Source organism: Pleurodeles waltl, chromosome 7 (genome assembly GCF_031143425.1).
Source record: "Pleurodeles waltl isolate 20211129_DDA chromosome 7, aPleWal1.hap1.20221129, whole genome shotgun sequence".
NCBI lineage: Eukaryota > Metazoa > Chordata > Amphibia > Caudata > Salamandridae > Pleurodeles > Pleurodeles waltl.
This window is the reverse complement of record NC_090446.1, coordinates 1,041,811,124-1,041,829,280: the sequence shown is the minus strand read 5'-3', so window position 1 is coordinate 1,041,829,280 and position 18,157 is coordinate 1,041,811,124.

Genomic DNA, 18,157 nt, shown 5'->3' with positions numbered 1-18,157 from the left:
TGTTTTTAATTTCAGCAGGGTGTTTTTGTGTGAGTGTGGATAGTTGTCTGGAATTATAGTAGGATAGATTTCTGCTTCCTGCATGTTCTGAGTGTGGAAGTGACTGAGCGAAGTGGAAGTACAGCGCTGTTATATGTGTTGATAGCTTGGGGTTTTTGAGCATCTGGCCTCTTTTTGGGGGGATGGTTACAATTAAGATTTGTTGAGTTATGGCTTTAAATGTCTTCTTGATTTGGGATTGATTGGCACAGTCATTTTCGGATTTGAGCATGTATTTTGAACTTGCACACTGTAAATTAATGTCTCTTCCTCGCCTCTTTATTTCTATTTGGATCAGTGCCATGATACACGCCTAATAGCTGCCGGTCTGTCTTCAAGCCCCATATGTGCTCGTTTTGCAATTTCTTCTACTTTTACTTATTTTGGTTCTGTCTTTGTTTATTTATGGCCCTATTGGTTTGTTTGATTTTCTGATCAGTGGGGCTTTCTGAGCATGGGCATTCTTGATTCACTTGGATCTGTCCCCTTTCTTTTTCTGTGGGGATTAGTGCTTTTACACATGCCTATGAATTGCCATTTCATTTTTACATGCCACTCCTGCCAATATGTTGATGTAGTTCGGCGGACCTCCTTGCCCTGGACAGATTCATGTCAGACACACGCTGACTTTTCCTTGATAGTAGAGGGTTGGAGAGCTTATTGTGCTCCCCCCTGAGTTGCCTCGTTTATCTTCAGCTTTGATGGTCTTGATTTTTTGTTAAGTGCGTTCGGCTTTGCGGGTTAAGTCAACAGTATGATTATGGGGCATGGGTTCAATCCCTTTCTCTAACATATTGTTTGAACTTCAACATAATTTTGGTAAGTGGGGTTCTACGGGGATGCTGTATTTTCAGCCCTATTCTATGTGTACTAGTCTTGGCACTATATTTGTGGGACACTGCGTCGATGCTTTTTTTGGCGCTGGCTGCTACAGCTTTTATATTGCTTAATGCGGTTTGTTTTGAGTAACCTTGGTATTGTGTGCCCTTTGTGCAGATCGGGATAAGCTTTATATTTTGATATATTGAGAAAATGACCTTATTTACTGTATGCTTTTTTTCTTGCTTTTTTGATGACTTGGATCTTTGTTCATGGGGATTATACTACATCTGATACAGTGAGTATTGTAGATTAATTGAGGGAGAATTTGTTCCTGTTTTCTCCTTTTAAAAGAATACTCTAGTATGTGTTGGACTTAAGCCTCAGCGTCATGATTTATCCTTCACAGGACTGAAGTTTCTCAAAAAGGTGTAGACTTTTTCAAGATGGCTGCATCACAAGGTGTTATGTCGGTGATGGAACCTAGCAGCATGTCTTTGGTGTTGGGATCTAGGGGTTTTCAGTATATTCCAATATCAAGCATGGTGTACAGAATGTTTTTTAACTGATTGGTTTGGACCACTTTTTGACGGTTGTATTTGATTCGTGTTGTCAGAATTATGAATATAGAGGAGTTATTTGATGAAAGTGAGTGTTGGCCTATGGCTTTATACCCTTTATGATTTTTGTTACATTTTCTTTGACCCCTATCATTATTTTATTTTTGTTTTCTAGGATCTTCCTTTGTGCTCCAGTTTTGGGTGTCCTGATGATCACCCATTAAACCACAAGGGTCGAAATGTCATAGACACCCGATTGGCAGATTAGGTGCAGACACTGACTCTGCTATGTTCTACTAATTGTGGACCATTCTATTGATTATTACATCCTCTGCTTCTGTTTTGTGTTTTGTACTGTATATTGTCTTTATATTCTTGTTAAGTGTAACGTGGGGAGCCACTGTTTTTATGTATTTATGATATTATTGAATAATACATTCAATTTTTGTATAATTTTGTGTCTTGGTGCCGTTCTTCTCTTTTTCCTGTTTTTCTTGTTTAAGTGATTTCTCTCCTGGAACCATTGTTGTCATGATAAACTTTCTAAAAGCGGCACTTTCAGAACTAAGACTTAGGGGCATATTTATACTCTGTTTGCGCCGGATTTGCGTCGTTTTTTTTTACGCAAATCCGACGCAAAACTAACTTCATATTTATACTTTGGCGTTAGACCCGTCTAGCGCCAAAGATCTTGGAGTTTGCGTCATTTTTTAGCGTGGACACCTTCCTTGCGTTAATGATATGCAAGGTAGGCGTTCCCTCCTAAAAAATGACTCTGAGGCATGTGCGCCGTATTTATACTCCCGGGCAAAAATGACGCCCGGGAGTGGGCGGGTCAAAAAAAATGACGTCCAGCTGCTTTTGCGTCATTTCCTAATGCCTGGTCAGGGCAGGCGTTAAGGGACCTGTGGGCTCGGAAGGAGCCCAGAGGTGCCCTCCCATGCCCCCAGGGACACCCCCTGCCACCCTTGCCCACCCCAGGAGGACGCCCAAGGATGGAGGGACCCATCCCAGGGAACTTAAGGTAAGTTCAGGTAAGTATTTTTTATTTATTTTTTGGTGGCATAGGGGGGCCTGATTTGTGCCCCCCTACATGCCACAATGCCCAATGACCATGCCCAGGGGACAGAAGTCCCCTGGGCATGGCCATTGGGCAAGGGGGCATGACTCCTGTCTTTGCTAAGACAGGAGTCATGTCAATGGAGGGTGGGAGTCCAAAAAAATGGCGCTAATCGGGTTGAGGCAGATTTTTTGCCTCAGACCGACTTGCCCCATTCTTTGACGCCCAAGCTCCATTTTCCCCCACGCCGGCGCTGCCTGGTGTGGGTCATTTTTTTTGACGCACACCAGTCAGCTCCGCCGGCTAACGTCATTCCATAAATAAGGCGCCCGCATGGCGCTTTGGAATGGCGTGAGCCGGCGTTAAATTTTTTGACGCACAACTGCGTTGGCGCAGTTGTGCGCCAAAAAGTATAAATACGGCCCTTAGAATCCAGCTTTACATTTAAGGAAGGATTTAAAGTACAGTGCTGTAGAGAACAAACTCGGCATCCTTTCCTGCTCCCTAGAAGTCATCACTTATTATATGTAAGAATGTAACCCAGTGTTATCATATGCGAGAGGTAGGCCTCACTGAAGTAAAAAACGAATTTAGGAGTTTTTCACTATAAGGACATGTAAAACTGTAAAATACACGCCCAAGGTTTTAAGTATACTGCACCCTAACCTATAGGCTGTGTAGGGCCTATGCGAGGGTGACTTATATGTATTTAAAAGGGATTTTTATGCCTGGCAAAAGGTTTATTTTGCCATGTCAAAATAGCAACTTAAAACTGCACTCAAAGGCTGCAATGGCAGGCCTGGGAGATGTTTAAAAGAGCTACCTAGGTGGGTGGAATAATCAGTGCTGCAGACCCACTAGCAACATTTAACTTACAGGCCCTAGGTATATTTAGTACCACTTTAATATGGACCTACAAGTAAATTAAATGCTCCAATTGGGTGTAAGCCAATTGCACAATTTTTAAAGGAGAAAACACAAGCACTTTAGCACTGTTTAGCAGTAGTAAGGTGTGCATATACTAAAGCCAGCAAAAACAAGTTCAGCCAAAACAGGAGGAGTAAGACAAAACCTTTGGGGATTACCCTGCACAGAGGGACAAGTCCAACAGAGCTGCTATTTAGCGTTAGTGTTTCCTAAGGTGTGTAGTGTAGATACGTTAGGAGACCAGTGAACTGGATTCTCTGGAAGAACTAAACAAACTGTTTCACAATCAGTAGGTGGCACTTTTGGGGCTCTAATCCCCTGTGTAGGAGCAGTTTTAAGTCATCTGAATAGTCTACATTAGTAGATAGACTGGCAGCCAGCACAGCTGGGGCACTTTTGGCCATTAATACAGAAAAAAAAAACTGAAAAGGTTTGGTCTGAACTTTCATCAAAATCGGCAGCAACTGTCCACCAAATCTTTTGCTCATTGAAAGGAACCACTATGATGAGTGGGCTGGTAGTCATCTCCAAATTTGATGAGTAGTAGCCCATCAGGTTGGATGAGGTTATTTCCGCCGCCACCCTGACGGAATACCATCAGTCAAATGTTCAATCAGGGCCTTTGTTTTCATCTTTACTGCAAAAGCACTGTAAAAAGTGCAATATTTGTTTTACCTGTAAATCAGTTGTGTTGTTCTTAAAAAATGTATCACAGCCCAAATATATTTGTATAATATTAACTGGTGTACAACCTGTTAGTTCTAATACTTATTCAAAAACCATATAACTGATTTAAACGAGCATTTTCAGCTTTTTTTCACCAGTGCAAAGTTTATATAACCTAGCCTGGTAACTGACATTTGAGTAGTATGAGTTCACAGATAGTTCAGCCCAAGAAGTTTAGCCAGTTCGGCTTACGAGGTTATAGGAAGACTCGAAAAAAAAACCCTTGAAAGGGAGGAAACTGCATTCCCCGAGCTCTAACACATAAATGACATTTTGTGGAAAAAGAGAATGTGGAATATGAGTTGAAATTAATGCATGATTTATATGCCCAGAAGGGAGGATTGCAGATTTCCTTTTCTTGGTTACTGATGTTTTCCGTCACAGAATTATGCAGCTGTTGCCTTTGAAGAATGTTTGTGCTATGATACGAAAGAGACTGGCAGTTCTGTCACCGTGCTGGAGAACTGTCCAAACATGTAAACATGAACATTAGTTATTAAGAATCTGTGCCACTCTAAGGCACGTCTAAAAAAAACTCAACATGAGAGGGCTCTGGTATTCAGCCTTAAGGCATGGAGATTCCTGGGTTAGAAAGGACGGGGACTGCAAAAAACAAAGTGATTAGACCTTCGCTGGGGCCAAATTAGACAGCAATAGCTTGATGTATTAACCTTCTTGCACCCTTTTTAGGTCTGCCCAAGATACAGCTTTACTTGCCTCGCCAGCCTCAAGTAATGCATGCATAGATATGTATACTTTTATGTCAACCCTCTTCAAGTATTTGTCAATTCTGTGGCTCAGATTTTGAGGTTGCCACTGCAGCATACAGCATGGAGATTTATCCAATGCATCTCTTGCAGTCTTAGGGACAGTGATTCACCTGTCCACATCTGCACATCCACCTACTTTGAAAGGCACTTCCATGTCCAGGCTGGTGAGGCAATAGAGGCAATACTTTAATTTCCAATTATTTTTTCCATTCTTTATCATTATGGCCCTCATTACAACCCTGGCGGTTGGTGTTAAAGCGGCGGTAAGACCGCCAACAGGCTGGCGGAAAAAAAAATTGCATCACGACCACAGCAGAAACCGCCAACATAGACAGGCACTTTAACACTCCGACCGCCACGGCAGTACAAACAAACAGCATGGCGGTCACCTCCAACAGACAAGCGGAAGACAATGTACCGCCCACACTATTATGAGAGGCCAAACCACCACCTTTTCCGGGGCAGAACGACCGCGAACAAAAACACGGCGGAAACAGGACTTGGAAGGGAAAACACTCACCTCTACACAACCCACGAGGAACCAGGACGCAATGGAGCCTGAACTCCAAATCCTCCCTGCGATAGTATTCCTGCTCCTCTACTAGGAGCACGAACGACGGCGGTGACGACCACGGTGAGTACTGCACCTACAACATAGGGGAGGGGGGAGGGAAAAGAGAGTGACACACACACGCAATACCCCCTCCCTCTCCCTCCCCCACAACAACATACACACAAATACATGCTGCAACATTACATCCACACCCACCAACCCCCCCTGAAAGAACGCAATGACAAAAGGAAATGATTGTAACGATTGTAATCAATAAAAATCCATGAGTCAAAACTTTAAATACACTATATACAATTATGTACACCAACTATACAAGTCTGGATAGTGCACTATTCATAGTCCGTGGACCACTCGCACCAAAATGCATGGGCGAGGCCCACACTCGATACCAGACTCCAAATGGAGAGAACACTGCTGGGGCATCAGATCGAAATGAAACAGGCACCTCAGTGGGAAGGGAAGGGGTCACCTCAGCCGGATGAGTGCACAATGCCATCTCCATGAGGGGGCTCCATGCCCATTGATTTATCCTGGGGAGAGCAAAGCCACAGTCTATCAAGTCTCTCCAGTGGGTTGTTTGCCCACTGCTTTATCCTGGGGAGTGCAAAGCCACAGTCTCTCAAGTCTCTTCAGTGGGTGGTTTGCCCACTGCTTTATCCTGGGGAGTGCAAAGCCACAGTCTCTCAAGTGGATGCCTTTCTCCACTGGTTCTGGAGGAGGCTTTGTGCCCAGAGTGCTTCATCCTGCCAAGGACTGAGGTAGTGGATGTGACACTCCACTACGTTGGTGCAACATGCAAGCTGGCCAGGCTCCTGGAACTGACCACCAGCCACGTACGACTGACCACTGGGAATGGCAGCCATGTCTGCGGTGGTGCCACTGGCTCAGGATGTCGCGGGCCACTGGCGGGGCTGGCGGCGGGGTCAGTCGCTGTGGTGCTTGCGGCTTTCTCAGTGGCATCGGTGCTGGTGGCGGTGTCAGTAGCGGCGGTGCTTGTGGCGGACTATATGGCATTGGTGCTGGCGGCGTTGTCAGTAGCGGCGATGCTTGTGGTGGACTCTGTGACATCGGTGCTGGTGGCTTTGTCAGTAGCGGTGGTGCTGGCGGCGACCTCTGTGGAATCGGTGCTGGTGGCGATCTTTGTGGCGGCGGTGCTGGTGGCGGCCTCACTGACTGCTGTGCTGGTGGCGGGCTCAGTGTCTGCGATGCTAGCGGCGGGCTCAGTGTCTGCGGTGCTGGCCATGGTGTCCGTGGCAGTGGTGCAGGTGGCGGTGCTGGTGGCGGTCTTGTCCGCCGTGCAGGTTGGCGTCGACGTGGACCTGCCCTTGATTTTCTGGCCCTTCCCCACCTTGGATGGTGGCGCAGCTGTCTTGCCTCTTTCCACTGTTGTGTTGCCTGAGCCCTTGGTGGCAGGAGTCTTCGCATTCTCCCTCTGGGATGTGGGCAACTTCTTGACTTTTGAAGGTGGCGGAATGTCCTTGCCCTTGCTCCGTGGACACTGGCAGCCCTGTTGCTCGGTGCACTCCAAAATCCCGCTATTGCATGCACCACTGTGCCCGGTGATTTGGTGGCTGATGTGCTGGGTTGGGACCTTGAAAGGCGGGCCCCAGGGGACGGAGGAGGGGGGAGGTGTAGGGAAGAGGTCAAGATTTGATAGGAAAAGCTTTTTCAACAGACTGGGATGGGTAGATGGAGGGGGTTTGGAAGTGGAGGAAGAGGTAGTGGTTGTTGGAGGTGTACGTTTGCTGACTTTGGGTGAAGGTGCATGGGCTGGAGGCTGGTGTGAGGTGGATGGCTGTTGGGTGGGTGTGAGACTGCATTTGTGTACTTTGGGAGGAGAGCTCACAGACACACTGGTAGAGGACACAGGGGATGTGTGAATGGTAGTGGGGTGGTGAGTGCACGTGAGTGGTGTGTGGTGATGGGCTTGCTGGTGATGGAGGTAGTGGCTGATGATGTAGTGCATGCAGGTGTGAGTGGAGATGAGACAGGGAGGGAGGAGGGAGACGTGGAGGAGGGGGACACAGTGGAGGCAGTGGATGTTGGTATGTGTGCATGGGTATGATGCTTGTATGAGTGCCTGTGGGATGTGAGGTGCTTATGTTTGCCTGAGCCACCCTTGTGTGTTGAGGTGTGTGCTTGCTGGTCTGATGATGTGCTTGGGATAGGCTGAGGTACAGGGGATAGGCTAAGTACAGGGGATGGGTGGAGGAAGTTGGAGGGGGGAGGCTGGACACAGGGACAATGGCTGCCATCAGTGCAGAGGCTAGAGCCTGAAATGCTCGCTGTTGGGCTGCCTGGCCAGAATGAATGCCCTCCAGGTATGCATTTGTTTGTGGCAAATGCCTCTCTACACCCTGGATTGCATTCAGAATGGTAAACTGCCCAACAGTGAGGGATCTCAGGAGGTCAATAGCTCCTCACTGAGGGCAACAGGGCTGACTGGGGCAGGGCCTGAGGCGCCTGGGGTGAAGGAGATGCCCACCCTCCTGGGTGAGCTGCCACGGGACACATGCTGAGGGGCTGCTGGGAGGGCGGTGCTGGTAGGTGGGGTGGTGGCTGTACCTGTTGATGCGGGGGGCACAGAGGGGCCCGGCACCGCCAGGGAGCTCCCATCAGAGGAGGAGTCGGTGTTGCTGGTCTCTGCTCCTGTCCCCGCTGTGGAGCTCCCCTCGCCCTCCATCCCACTGGTGTCTTCAGACTCTGTTGTGTCGCCCTCCAGGGCCATGTGGGATGCAGCTCCCTCCTGCTCTGGTGGCACTGCTTCTCCGCCTGATGATGCTAATGCACACAAGATCAGGGAGACCACAAAAAGGGGGGGGGGAAGAAGAAAGACATGTTCAGTGCATGCAATACCGCTACCGTTGGCGGACACTACAGACACAGCAGCCCTCTGCACTACACCATGCACTTAGAGTTCCATAATTAATCACAGGGACATGGGGTACAAGGCCTATGCCCGATTGCTGCACACATGGAAGTCACAGGAGCCTGACTAGGTGTAGATGGCTCTTACCACTGGTGGGGTTGGAGGTGCCACATAGCCAGCCTCACAAAGGGACCTTGCCTACAAAACTCGCCCTGGCCTAGGGGAACCCACAGCCCACCTCCCCCACCCAGACACCTCGTAATGCGCGCAGAGTCAGCAGAATGATAGTGTACTCACCACCTTGTGGCTGCTGTGAATCACTCAAGCGCCCATTCAACTCCGGATACGCCACCGCCAGGATCCGGAACATCAGGGGGGACACGTTGGGAGGCCATCCCCAGCTGATCCTCCGCCGTCTTCTTGCTCCAGCGACAAATGTCCTCCCATCTTTTACGGCAGTGGGTGCTCCGTCTGTGGTGGACCCCCAGGGTCCGGACTTCCTTGGCGATGGCTCACCAAATATCCTTCTTCTCGTGGGTGCTGACCTAGAGGAATAGTACAGGTGAAAAGGATACTCTTTAACCATCTGGACCGTCACAGTCATTGGCCCACGTTCCCTCCCTTGCCCGGACGCACATACACTCACCGTCTGCTCATGCAGGCCTCAGTCCCCCCCACCCCCATCTATCTTTCATCCACACCACTCCAAACAGGCATTGCCCATACAGCATGCTCACAGTGTACTCACCTGTTTGTCTGGAGGACCATAGAGTAGCGTGTACTGGGGAAGTACCCCATCCACTAACTTCTCCAACTTCTCCGAAGTGAAGGCAGGGGCCCTTTCCCCAGACACATGAGCCATCGTCGCTTCCAGACGCAGGTCACAGTAGCACTTGCAGTGTAGGTCCTCTCCTGTCGAAGGTCAGGTATCAAGTGAGTGAACAGACAGAAAATTGCGGTCACGTCCGCGGCGGTGCGTACCGTCACCACCAGCGTACATCGTCATTGGCTCCTGGGACACATAGGCCCCAATGTTAATGAATGCAGGATTGTGCTGCGGTCTTCGACCGCCTACCGCGATGGTGTACAACGCCAGCGCAGTTACCTCATATACCCTTGTACCACATTACAGGTCAGGCAGCCGCCATTTCAGGGGGCCACATGGCATTATTTTTAAATGCGTCACACTTATCCAGGCCTTGCATACACACAGTGACAGGCACATTGCGTATTGACAACTGTGTGCAATAAATTCTTTTTTGAATACCTCAGTGTTGTCTGACATTGTGCTCGCTGTTCTCGTCCATAGGGCACGTCCGCTGGGGCAGGTGAGGAGATGACGCCATCCTCTGGTGTACAGACCGCTGGTGGACCTGTCGACAATGGAAGACAGACACATCATTATCACCTACAGACTTGATCGTGCAACAATCCTGGAACTTTGTGCCCAGTTGGAGCCAGACCTGATTTCAGCTATCCACCATCCCACAGGAATCCCCCCTCTAGTGAAGGTCCTGTCAGTACTCCATTTCCTGGCAAGTGGGTCTTTTCAAACAACACTGGCCATTGCACCGGGGATGTCCCAGCCTATGTTCTCAAACGTGTTGTCCAGAGTGTTGTCTGCCCTGCTGAAACACATGCGCAGCTACATCATTTTCCCTCAGGTGGAGGATTTGCCCACAGTGAAAGGTGATTTATATGCCCTGGGACATATCCCCAACATCATAGGTGCCATTGATGGGACACATGTGGCATTGGTACCCCCCGCAGGAGTGAATAGGTGTACTGAAACAGGAAGAGCTACCATTCGATGAATGTGCAGATGGTGTGTTTGGCCGACCAGTACATCTCCCATGTGAACGCCAAGTTTCCAGGCTCAGTGCATGACGCTTACATTTTGAGGAATAGCATCATCCCTTATGTGATGGGGCAACTCCAGAGGCACCGTGTGTGGCTAATAGGTGAGGACAAGGACCCCATACCGTGTGAATGATTGTCTGGGTCTGGGTTTGTCCCTAAGGGTTAGTGTGTGCCTAACAGTTGTCCCTCAACATTTGCAGGTGACTCTGGGTACCCCAACCTGTCATGGCTACTGACACCAGTGAGAAATCCCAGGACAAGGGCAGAGGACCGCTACAATGAGGCACATGGGCAAACTAGGAGACTGATCGAAAGGACCTTCGGCCTCCTGAAGGCCAGGTTCCGGTGCCTCCATATGGCAGGTGGTTCTCTCTACTAATCACCAAAGAAGGTGTGCCAGATCATTGTGGCCTGCTGTATGCTGCACAACCTGGCTTTGCAACGAAGGTGCCTTTTCTGCAGGAGCATGGTCAAGAAGGAGGTCTTGTGGCAGCTGTGGAGCCTGTGGAGAGTGAAGAAGAGGAGGCAGAAGAAGAGGATATCGACAACAGAAACACTGTAATCGAGCAATAATTCCAGTGAGACACAGGTAAGAAGACATCACTGCCTCCTACATCTCATACAATTGTTAGACCTTTCATATGTCCAGTGTATGGACCCTGACTTGTCACTTTGCCTTTCCATTTCACAGATGTGGGTCCCACTGTGTGACCTCTGCTATATTGGCTCATGGACTAGAGCTGTGTGACATAGGTATGTTGAGAATACAATGGACATTGCTATTTTCCTTAGTTATAGCAAATACACATTTGTGAAAGCACTGAATGACTCCAGAATGTTTTGTGATTCAAGGGTGTTTATTTCAGTGCAAAATAGTGGAGGGTGTTGGAAAATGGTCAGGGGTGATGGTGGAGGAATGTCCATGGCAGAGTCCAGTTATTTGTCTCACAGGTGCAGTGTCCAAAGGGGCATAGGAAGTGGAGCTAGGGCAGTTTAAGGATGGACAGGGTGACAAAGTGGGACAGAAGGATGACATTCAGGGTGGTCTCATTTCTTGGCGGTGGTCTTGGCATTGTTCTCTGTCTTTTTCCTGGATCTCAGGGACTGTTTGCGGAGTGGTTCTCTGTCTGCAGGGGGTAGGGTGCTGGTGCCGTGGTCCTGTGGCAGTGCCTCCTGACTACTAGCGCCGGCGGAGGTGATGTCCCTCCTGGTGTTCACAAGGTCCTTCACCACCCCTACAATGGTGACCAGGGTGGTGTTGATGGACTTGAGTTCCTCCCTGATCCCCAAATACTGTTCCTCCTGCAGCCGCTGGGTCTCCTGAAACTTGGCCAGTACCGTTGCCATCGTCTCCTGGGAATGATGGTATGCTCCCATGATGTTGGAGAGGGCCTCTTGGAGAGTGGGTTCCCTGGGCCTTTCCTCCCCCTGTTGCACAGCTGTCCTCCCAGTTCCCCTGTTTTCCTGTTCCTCTGTTCCTCTGTCCCCTGAACCGTGTGCCCACTGCCTCTGCCCCCAGGTCCCAAATGTTCTTGGGTTTGTGGGTTTGCCTGGGTTCCCTGTAGTGGTGGACACAATGCTGCTTGACGTGTCCTGGGGACAGAGGGATGGGCCCGCTGGGTGGGTGCAATGCTGGTGTTTCCTGAGGGGGGAGGCTCTGTGGTGGCATGTGCCAGTGTCAGGGGAACCGACTGTCCCTAGGTCCCAGATGGGCCGGGCTGGTCATCTAGATCCATTTGGACAGAGGTGCTATCATCACTGTGGGCCTCTTCTGTGGGTGGAGTGGACATGCCTGGAACCTCCTGTCCGGTGACTTTGGGTAGGGGTCCTGCAGGGTTGTAAAGGCATGATTATTGCAACTGTGTGTGCCATTGTGTGCAATGGGTGAGTGACCCTGTACCCCAGTGCTTACATTCTTGTGTAGGTCCTTGTGTGATATTTGGTTTGGGGTCTGTGTGGGTATCTGTAGTGGACATGCTTTGGTGATGGGTGTCCATGCTTTGGTGTTGCATGCAGACCTTGGTGTTGGGATGGGTGGGTTGTGATAGTGGGGCATATGTGAGGTGTTGGAGTGATGGGGGTGAGGGTGAGGTATGTGATAGCATGCAGGTAGGGTGGTGGATATAATAGTTAAGATTTGACTTACCAGAGTCCATTCCTCCTGCTACTCCTGCGAGGCCCTCAGGATGCAGTATAGCCAAGACCTGCTCCTCCCATGTTGTTAGTTGTGGGGGAGGAGTTGGGGGTCCACCGCCAGTACTCTGCACTGCAATCTGGTGTCTTGAGACCACTGAACACACCTTCCCCCGTAGGTCGTTCCACCTCTTCCTTATGTCATCCTGTGTTCTTGGATGCTGTCCCACTGCGTTGACCCTGTCTACGATTCTGCGCCATAGCTCCATCTTCCTAGCAATGGAGGTGTGCTGCACCTGTGATCCAAATAGCTGTGGCTCTACCCGGACGATTTACTCCACCATGACCCGGAGCTCCTCCTCAGAGAACCTCGGATGTCTTTGTGGTGCCATGGTGTGGTGTGGGTGATATGTGAGGTGGTGTGTGTTGTGATGTGTGAGGGGATGTGATTGTGTGTGTTGTGTGAGGTGCGTGGATGTTGTGTGAGTGATGGTGTTGTGTGCCTGTGGATGCTAGTTTGTTGATGGTGGTGTCTCTCTCTGTGCTTCGTTCTCTATTTTTGTCGTATGGGTTTGTGGGTGATGCGGGTGTGTGTTATATATTGTATTGGGTGTGTGGGAGTGGTGTGTGTATGTGTATCAGATGTGTGTATTTCGAATTGTCCAATGTGGTTGTGTTTTGTAAATGTGTGTGTATTTTGAGCGCGGCAGTGTGTACCGCCAATGGAATACCGTAGTTGAAAGACCGCTTTGTGTGTCGTGATAGTGTGGGCGTATTCGTGTTGGCGTGACGGTGTCAGTTTTGTTATCGCCAGTTTATCAATGACCTTTGGTGTGGCGGACTTGTGTGGGTGTCTATATTTTGTCGGATTCCGGCCTGTGGGTCGTAATAGCTGAAGTGGATTTCCACGGCCGCAGTGGTGTGTTGGCAGTCTTCTGCACGGCGGTAAGCAGGATTTACCGCCAATGTTGTAATGAGGGCCTATGTTTTTTATAGGCATCCTTGTGTGTTCATACTATGGCCCTCATTACGACTTTTGTGGTCACGGTACCATCACATCGGTGATGACGGTTGTACTGCTGCCAAGCCGGTGGTGCATACCCCCATATTACGACTACAGTGGTCTTCCCACTGAAACATAGCCAGTTTGCCGCCAGTAACGCCAGTGAGGTCTGACTGCCGCTGATGGCAGTTGACATCTCCAGTCCCGCGGGAACTACTGCACTCTCCACCCTATTACGACTCTGCAGACGCCACGATTTCCGGGCCAGTACGACTGCCACCCAAAGCCTGGCGGCAACAGCAAGTATAAAAGGACCCACTCATCTCCAGGGACAGAGACAACTCCACAGAAGCCGTGGAATGCCACCTTGAAGTCTTTCCAGTGCTCTTCTTTGCCTTTCTCCTCCATGACCACCAACACCAATGAAGACGCCATCGGTGAGTACACCTGCAGAGCACACAAGAGGAGAAGGGGAGTGATACACACCTACACACAACATACATACCATGCACGGACTCCAACATTCACTCACACACACTACACAACACCCGTTCTGAGACACACACACAAAACACAGCCACTCCAAACGCACACATCATATACACACTCCCCAGATCAAAACTACACAACCACATAATATCACTAACAAGCTGAGACACACAAACCAATACAAATACAAAACAAAAAATACAATGACCACTTACAAGAAATAACAGTGATCTTGAATACAAATTGCATAGAAATGCACATTGTGCAGCACATAATAGATGTATGGAATCTTACCTGTAAATAAAAAGATTCGACAAATATATTGTAAGAATACCAACAGGAATTTTGTTGGCCAGATTTATAGAAATTAAACAAATGATTTAAATATGAAACAAAAACATCAAGTAAGGCCCTTAGGCCAGTCCAATGTACAAAAGTCTTCAAGGCACAGTGTACCTGGCAAAGGCCCCAACTTGACTCCTGACAGCCTAATGGCCCCCACAAGGTAGGAGCATCAATGGGGCAGGCAGGTACCTCAAGGGTCTATCGGTGGGGGTTTGGGTGAGGGTGGGGTTTTGGGTTTCGGAGTGGTGTCCTTGGGCTTTGGTTTGGGAGGGGGTGGGGGTTTTACCTTTGATTTGGAAGGAGGGGCAGGGGCTTTGGACTTATGTTTAGGGGCAGGTTTTTTGGGGGGATGGGGGAGGCATTTTGGCGGGTGAAGGGGCAGCAGAGGTAGAAGGGGGGCATGGGAGGACTTGGAGGTGGAGAGACTTGACCTGGGGAGGGAACCATGATGGCGAGGGGCAACACAGGGTGGGACAGGCTCAGGAAACAGGTCAAGACAGGCAAGGAAAAGCTTCTTAGGAACATAGGGGATGGATTGGGATACTGGTTTGGGAGTGGAGGTAGAGGGAGTGATTTTAGGATGTGTAGGTGTGCTGGATATGGGTGCAGATGTATGCAGAGTATGTTTGTGTGAGGTGGAGGAATGTTAAGTTTCTGAGTGCAGGTGTTTATGTGTTTTGGGAGGAGGGGGGCAAGAGAGGCTGGGAGAGGACAAACAGGTTGGTGTCTGCATGTAAGGTGGGTGTGCTGCATGTGTCATTGATGGTGGTTGTGGTGAGTGCGGATGTGGTGTATGGGGTGCATATATGAGTGTCTGCTGTTGTGGTGACTGAGGGCAACACAGAAGTGGTGACAGGAACTGGGAGTGAGGTGTGAGTGGTGATGTGACTGTAAGGGAGGAGGTGCTGGGGAGACAGGGGAGGTAGTGGCTGATGTTGTGTCTGCTTTTGTGTGATGAGTGTGTTCATGCTTGTCATGTGATTTGTGGTGCCTGTGTTTGTCTTTGCGTACCTTGTTTGTTGCTTTTGGGTGAGTGCATGTCTATATGTGTGGCTTGGCTTGGAGAGAGGTCTGGGATGGGGCACAGGTAGCAGGAGGGAGGACAGAAGTACTATGGACACTGGCTGCCATCAATGAAGAGGCCAGAGCCTGTCAGATTGCTGTAGGCCAGACAAGGCCCTTTGAATGCCCACCAGATAATCATTACTCTGCTCGATCTGGGATGCCAGGCACTGGAGGGCATTCACAATGGTTGACTGCCTTACAGAGATGGACCTCAGGAGGTCAATAGCCTCAGCATTAAGGGCAGCAGGGCTGACTAGGGCAGGGGCTGAGGTGCCTGCGGTGAAGGAGACGCCCACCCTCCTGGGTGAGCAGGCACAGGCAACTGGGTGGGGAAGTACTGGGAGGGGGGTGCTGGTAAGGGGGGTGGCGGAAAATGGTGATGCTGGGCTGGTCCCAGGAGGTTCCTCCACTGCTACCGAGCTTCTGTGTACAAAACAACCTGGTAGTATAAATTTTGACAGTGCACAGAATTAGATGATTACATTATGACAGATTGAAAAATATAAACATAATGATGGTGACTGTACACTAGCATTGATAGACAACCATCTTTCTGATGTAATCCTATGTAAAACTCAGATGTATGTGCAAAATACATAAGTATTACAACAGCTCTGCACTTTGAAGTCTAGTTTGTATGCAAAAAGTGGTAGCAGATGTGATGTTCATCCTCCATTTGTGACCATGAAGTAGGATGCATGAAGTGTAATCGCTGTCACTCTTGTATTGTTTGCCATGTGTAGATACCAACCACTGCGGAGGGTGAGACATGCACCTGTGTAGCGGCCCCTGGTTGACTTAGCAATGATGGAAGAATGCCACATCATCTCCAACTATCGTCTGAACTTTGCTACAATCAGGGACCTGCGTACCTAGTTGGAGTGTGATCTGCTGCCAGCCATTCAACAATGTATAGGCATTCCTCCATCTGTGCATGTGTTATCCGTCCTCCACTTCTTGCCACTGGCTCAGTCCAGGGGATGGTGGGAATGGCAACAGGTATGTCTCAACCAATGTGCAGCAATGTGTTGAAGGATGTCTTGTCTGCCTTACTAAAACATGTGGAAAGCTACATTAAATATATTGTAGCTTTAGCTTGTGTGAAGTCTGAATTCAATGCAATGGGACATATCCCTCATGTGATGAGGGCCATTGATGGCACCCACATTGCATTAATACCGCCCATGGATAATGAGCAAGTGTATAAAAACTGTAAGAGCTTTCACTCTATTAATGTGCAGATGGTCTGCTTAGCAGACCAGTACATCTCCCAGGTGACTGCAAAGTTACCTGGGTCTGTACATGATTCCTACATCCTCAGGAATAGCAGTGTCCCATGGTTGATGGAACTTATACAAAGAGAAAGAGCCTACCTCATCAGTGAGTATGATGAGTGTTTGTTAAATTACTGTTACCACAGCCTTCCTACTCAGTCTGTATGTAACATGTTGGATTGTAAATGTTTGTTTCCTCTCTCCACAGGTGATTCAGGTTATCCCAATCTCTCCTGGCTACTGACACCGGTGAGGTATTCCAAGGACCAGGGCTGAAGAACAGTACAATGAGGCTCATGGGAGGACAAGAAGGGTGATAGAAAGGACATTTGGTCTGTTGAAGGCAAGGTACAGATGTCTGCACATCTCTGGGGGTTACCTGAAGTACTCACCACAGAAGATGTGCCAGATTGTGGTAGCCTGCTGCATGCTCCACAATCTGACACTAAGGAGGAATATCCCTTTGCTGGAGGAGGAAGGAGTTAGGGACAATCCGATGGCAGAAGATGGAGAAAATCTGAGTGACGAAGATGGGGACGAGGAAGATGTAGTCACAAGGACACAGCTCATCCACAGTACTTCAGCTAACATTCTAGTAGGTACATCTCTAACATATACCATGTCTCATGTTGGCGTAAAGGTTTGGTGTACTTTGTCATCCATCTCTGATATGAGTAGGTTTTTTATCTCAGATGAGAGTATACAAGAAAGGTCTGTCAAGTAGGTCAACAGTCCTACTGTTGATGTAATCTAGTTCATCTGCCTGTGTTGCAATTACTTCAGACTTCCTATCTGCTTCTTACACATTTGTGACTACTATATTCTGATATCATATTATCATGTGCATAGGTCTCTGCTTACTGTATCTTCAATTGATGTATGTACTTGGCATCCAAAGGTGTGAGCTGTGTAGTACAACTACAATGAGTGTGTATTACTCAGTTCATTACTATAAGATGCATCCATAATCTTGTCTCATATTACATGAACAGGATTGAGGTCTTGTGCTCAATACTATTGGATTGTCTTTCTATGTGTAAACCTACTTTGTTATCAGTTTAACCATCATAATTTGCAGGTACATACTGTTGACAACTGTGCAATTGATATGTGATGTACCTTCTTTGCTATCTATTGCAGAAGTGCTGTGGATGGTTTTGGACTACTCTTCCCTCTGTGATACCTGAGGACCCAGGGATGTGTGGACACTGACTTTGCTACAGACAACTGGATATCAGAATGATACATTCACATCCTCACTGTGTATTAATAGTCACTTTCTTTAACATGTCACAGTTTGGTTACACTATTTCAATAATTAAACACAAAACACCATTACTTGTCTGTTAGTGTATTTATTGTGAGTAACAAATAGAAGGATAGGATGCACAGAAGTGGGACCATGGTGTTCAAAGATATCAGTCTGTTAGGCCAAGCAGTGGGTAGCATAGGTCCAGTATCCAAGTGGCATTTGAAAATGGGCCTCTGGCAGCAGAGAGTCAATAATGTGTCTCAGTGGCACACAAGGGAGACAGTTCTGGAGAGGCTCATTTCCTGGCAGTGGAGTTGGTCTTGGCTTCAGTCCCTGCAGGATGTCTGGCTCTGCGACCATGTTTGCACTGGGGTTCCTCAGCTACAGAGGGT